Source organism: Leishmania martiniquensis, chromosome 33 (assembly GCF_017916325.1).
Source record: "Leishmania martiniquensis isolate LSCM1 chromosome 33, whole genome shotgun sequence".
Taxonomy (NCBI): domain Eukaryota; phylum Euglenozoa; class Kinetoplastea; order Trypanosomatida; family Trypanosomatidae; genus Leishmania; species Leishmania martiniquensis.
Window position 1 is genome coordinate 576,901 of NC_090168.1, and position 6,000 is coordinate 582,900.

The following is a 6,000-nucleotide window of genomic DNA, read 5'->3' on the forward strand; positions in this document are numbered from 1 at the left end:
GCCCACTCATGCCAGTTATGCTCACCTGAACGCTGCAAGCACAAAAGGCTTCTTTGGCTCTCCTTCTCGTCTCTCAAGTCACATGCGCCAGACACACACAGCGGAACAGCATGCCTGCGAGATCAGTCAGGTCCGAGGACGAAGTCCTGTCCCACGCAGTATGCACAAGTGGCTCACCAAGCAAGATGTCGGTGTGCGCAGCCGTGCTCTCAGGGGCAAAGCGGCGAAGGTGCTCCCTCTGCACACTGAGTCACAAGAGCGCTATGAAGTGCATCATGAGTTTGATGCTGTTGCTGCTTGTCGTGGGAGCTGTGTGGATTCGGCCGCGCCGCTACGCACGCGTTGGAGATGGCAGCAGCCTTGCCATTCCATACCGCTCCAAAGCCGCAGCGTATCGCGAAAACGCCGTGTTTGTGGGGCCGCTTCCGCATGGCAGCGAAGTCGTCGTCGCTGGCGCCGCAGGTAAGACTGTCCCCGACGCTGCGCATAGTCGCTCACGTCGCCAAGAGGCCGTGGAGGCGGAGATCGAGGCGTATCTGGCGAGCCACGGCATCCGTCGCGAACGCCGCACACGTGTGCGCTTTCTCACCCTCTCTACGGCCGTCGACTGGAAACTGTGCACCGCCCTTGGCGCTGCGGCGCTGGCGGGCATCAGCATTCCGGTTACCGGCTTCAATGGGACCTACTCGCACGTCGAGCGCTTCAAAACGTATATCGACTTCGTGGAGCAGGAGGGGCTGCGCGACGACGACATCGTTGTCATACTGGACAGCGACGTTTTCTGGACAGGAGCCGACTTTATCCCTTTTCTCGGAAAGTTCGCACGCTTTTCACCGGCGAAGGAAAGCGACCTGGACGTCGCTGCCGTTCGGGCATGGGAGGACTATGGGGAGAAGAAGGCGCCACTTTACATGGCGCGCCTGCAAGCCGAGATGCACAGCGGCGCGGCAGACGTGCAGCGCCCTTTGCTGCAGATGCCGCCTGTGGTGTACAACACTGAGCATCTTTGCTGGTGGGGTCAGCACTCGAAGGGTTTCCTGCGGTGCCCAGTGGCCTTTGCGACGCTGGACCACATGATTGAGGTGGCGCGCAACCACATTTCGAGCTTCGACGTGAGGAAGGTCGTGTCCTACGCGCGCGAGCGTGGCGGCAAGGTGCGTGAGCAACTCGAGGAGTCCTTCAGGGGAAAGCCACGGTGGATGCTGAACGACTTGCTAGGCAAGCGTGACGCGACGTCGCCGTACATGACGCGACCGCAGCGGTCGCGCGACGATCCGCTCTTCTACAGCACCACAATTGTGAAGAGGGCCAACCCCGCCGTTTTCCTGAACGGCGGCATGCACGTGTCACGCGTGTGGGCGCTGCGCAGACTGGCAAAGGCTATGGCAACGTTCGCAGGGGCAGAGACGCCAGTCGCGGAGAAATTCAGCGGAAGCACGTCTCAATGGCTTTGTGACCAATCGATGCTTGGGGAGATGTACGTGCGAGCGCGCCTGTACGAAATCGAGCACGACCTGTTGGCAGGGCCTCCGCTTTCGATGCGAACGCCACCAGTCGCGTACGATGACCGTTTCGGGCCACCAGGCCTTGTTGGTCTGGACCGGCGGTCTGAGATGGCCATTTCAGCCCTCACCATCATACTCCATCCAGCCCTGTATCACCACGGCAAGTACCTGGAGCAACAGTTCCCGAGCAGCAGGAGCTGGTGGATTTGGAAGAAGACTGAGCACCTGCTGGGCGAGAATGAGCCGCAGGGCCGATCACTGAGCAATCTACGGCTGACGCGTGGTGGCGCCCTTGTGACGCCTCCGCTGCTGTGGCGCTCGGCGACCTTAGAAGACAGGTCAAGAGGCTTCAACAACGATGCGGAGGAGGACCCTGACGTGGTTCATGTTCCTTTTCTGCACTACGCCGGGTATCCCAAGGACAAGCGTTTCGGCAGACAGCATGATTACTATGCATGGATGGTGGCCGCCCGTCACGACAGCCGGGCTCGCGAACTCGCGGTGAACGTTCTAGGGAGGGAGCTGGTGGAGCTGTGGCTCCACGAGGAGCGCGTATTCGTTAACTTCACGCGTATGTGCGAGGACCCGATTCGGCTATTCTCGCCTTAGCCCGAGCTCGTGGGGCAGCTGTGCAGAAGTTACACGAAGCTCCTCTCCCGTGACATTCAGCCGTCGAACGTCGTTGTGACGAATGGCGTCACGCAGGCCCTCAACGCCATATTTCAGGCCCTTGTCAACCATGGCGATGAAGTCGTTCTCGTTGAGCCCTTTTACGATGCGTACTACCAGGACATCGCTGTCTCGGGCGGTGTGGCGAGGTACGTGTCTCTTCGGCCCTCCACTGAGTCGGCCGATAGCTGGAAGCTGACCCGCGAGGCGCTGCTCGAGGCAGTTAGCGAGAAGACGAAGCTCATTCTCATCAACACGCCACAGAACATCCCCGGTAAGGTATGGGACGTGGCGGAACTCGAGATCATCGCAGAAGTAGCAAAGCAGCTCGACGCGGTTGTAATCTCCGATGAAGTATACATGCACCTGACCTACGGCAAGCCCCAGGGTGGGTTCTTTGTTCTTGCTGGCATTGCAAAAGTGGATCCGAAGCACTACTATGGCCCCTCGAACAAGTCACAAGCAAAGGACTGGCAATTCTGTATGTGGCTAACCAAGAAAATCGGCGTGTGCGCCATTCCTGTGACAGCGTTTTGCAAAGCCGAGAGCAAGCCCCTCTACGAGAGCTATGTCCGGTTTGCCTGCTGCCGGTCACCGTGTGAGCTTCACGCTGCCGCTGAAAGGCTCCAGAAGCTGCGCGAGTATCTTCTCTGAGGGGTGGGGGGCGCAGCGGTAGTCTTTCGTCACCCCGCCTCCGCTCTTTACAAGGAAAATAATAATAGGAATGCAGCTTATCACTATTAGCCCGCACCTTTTTCTCTACATGGGGGAGGGGGGCCTCCTCTCATCTGCCATTGAACGGCTCATTTTGCAGTCGTTGCCTTTATTCGCTGTATTTCCCTTTCTGTTTGCTGGCACAGCCTGCGGCAAGTGTGTCTCGGCGACGTTCTTCCTTTTCTTTGTTCTCGCTTTCCCTGCTGTTGCTGTTGCTGCCGTTACCGTTCTCCATTAAAATACTCCATCGTCTCTTTTTCTCGCCCATCTCAGATCGTATCAGGCTAGAGAAAATAAGGGACTGCTCGCGTGCTGATCATCGGTGCTTTGTACTGTGCGGGCGCTCTCACCGTCCGAGCTCGGCACCCGAACTGCCACTGAGCCGAGCATGCCTCGTCAGCCTCAAGAGCACAATCGCGATGCCCTGCTTTTTGCCAATCGTCCGCTTCTTCGGCCTGTCTGTAATAGCTCCCTTCTCGTTAGCGCCTGCGCTTTTCGCCGCGGCTGGCGCGCTTCCCTCCTCCGCTGCTACGTGTTTGACTGGGGATCGGAGTACATTTGTGTGCTGCACCGGTCGGCTCACCCGTGTCTTTGCAGCCCTGGGGTCCTATGCGCGGGATTCCCGCAAGCTGTCGTCGCTGGCTGCGTGCGCGATGCCGCAGAGGGCGACTTCCTGGCGGCGACGCAGCTTTTGTTCTCCTTCCACTGCCTCCCCGATCTCTTTCTCCCCTCCTCTTTCGACGTTTCTTGACAAGGCCACCTCGAGAGGCTCAAAAAGATGCCGGCGGGGCAATGCCGCCAAAAGTCAGAGACCGCCTTGTCGAGTTTTGTGAGCGGCGTGCTGCTGCGCACACAAGGTACAGCCGCTGTGCATCTCCAGCGCAAGAGCAGCCACCGGAGCACCTTTTTATAGTTCCGCTTTGGAGCAGGCTTCCGTCTGATTTCGAGGAGAATGCGCTCGCCCTCCTTGGCCAAATCGAGCAGCTCCGCTCCATGCACCTCCGTTTCCTGAAGCCGAAGCTCCGCAGCGGAGAGGAAGAAGACGAACTCCGAGCAGCAATCGATAAGCAGGCAGCCGAGATTCAAGCTGCACTCAAAACGCTGGAGCATGCTATTGTTGTCGGCACGCATCTCAAAAGTGCGTACTCTGAGGAAGAAGTACGCATTGTGAAAAGCGTCCGTATGCACCTAACGCTGCGCCTCAAGGAGCTTGCTCTACACTTCAAGTCTGTGCAGGAACTATTTGGAACGCAACTGCACCGGCGGGAGCTGAAATCGGCCAGGTACATGAAGATTGGAAGTGATGCTGCCTACAACGCTGTCCGGCAAGAAGCAAGAACTGCCCACTTGCTTGAAATGGGCTTTACGGAGCAGGACATACGGTCTCTCCTGATCGAGGAGATGCAGCGCGATCAAACGAGCAACGGAATGAAGGATATCCTTGACAGCATCCAGGAGATCCACCGCGTATTCGAGGGCCTTCACACCATGGTAGTCGAGCAGGGAACGATGCTAGACAGGATCGATTACAATGCCGACAAGGCACTGGTGAGTGCATCCAAAGCGCAGCTGGAGCTGGAAAAGGCTCGCGAAAATAGCAGCGGCTGCGTCCTTATGTGACATCGGCGCGTCGTACTTTCGCTGTACTCTGCTCAGCCAACTGCATGACTATCGTCGCGCTCTTTGCGTATGTCTTCTTCACCAGATAGCGAATAAGTGTAGAGTAGGTCGCTGCGGGCGGCGCGGGCGACTACGCCAGGCTGTCGCCTGTGCCGCTTCGGCGAGCATGCGTGTGGCATGTATTTCGTTGGCTATGCGCTCCACACGTCACTTCTCCTCCTCAACAACGTCGCTCTTTCTTTTTGCCCCCATCAACAATCTACCATTCGCTGAACTCAAAGCTAGCGGCTGTGGTGTAACCCGGCAAGGGCTCTACTTTTCTACCGCGGCGCTCGTCAGGGTGAAGGCGCCCCCCTGATTCCGCTAGCACTAGAAAAAAATGCGGCCTCTCACCGACGAAGAGTCTAAAAAGCTCTTCGGCAAGCTTGCACGGCACATTGGCGCCAACACAACGCATTTACTGGAGAGAACAGGCGAGGAGGAACACGTTTTTCGCCCCCACAAGAGTCGCATCTGGTACATGCCGCGACGCCTCGCAAAGCTTGCGAGCTGTGTATCCAAAAAGAATCTGATGGGCATAGGCGTCTTGTTTGCCAAGGGTACCCACAATGGAAGCGTACGCATCCAAGTGACAGCGCCAGAATGCATTGCGCGATACCGTCTCTTCAGTATCTGGGTGAAGCCGAGCCAAGAGCAGAGAGGTTCCTGTACGGTGGAGACGTCAGTCGGGCAGGCCTTGGCCGTATCACCGAGTCGGCACCCAAGTACCGGAAGGTGGCCGTGGCGCTGCGCAGGCCGTGTATATCCACGCAGGCTGCGTGGGATCTGTGCATGTACAGCACAATCATGACTCTGCTCAAGCTCCTCTTTGACTTACCGACGGACTGGTCGAAGAAGACGGTGTGCGACGCATTGGAACGCGAGATGGACTTCACTGTGGAGGCCTCCAACGCGAAGCGCTTCCGGCGCGCCTTCCGCGGCAACCCGCGCTTGTACATCCCGCGTGTGCACGACGCGTACACCTCAGCGCAGTTGCTCGTGCTGGAGTGGATCGAGGGAACGAAGCTGAGCGATGTCGAGTCTGTACGGGCACAGTACGATGAGAAGCGTGTTCTGACCACCTTGTTCGACGCCGTCGGCGACATGGTGTTTAAGCATGGCTTCGTCCACGCCGACCCCCACGCTGCTAATGTGCTTGTGCGGCCCATGCCGCAGGCCGATCCAGCGCCGGCAACCGTCGGCCCTGAGAGCGCCGCTGCGAACACCACCACCACCACCACGCCGGCGGCGACGGCGGCCCGGCACGCCAAGGCAGCGCATGACCCGAGCGACTGCCAAGTCGTCCTCATCGACTTTGGCCTCGCCACGCGGGAGCGGGTGCGCTTTCGCTATCAATACGCGCTCCTCTTTGTAAGCCTTTTCACCCATGACAGGGAGTCACTTCGGCGGGTAGTGCACGACTGGGGCATCGACGATGCTGAGATGTTTGCCT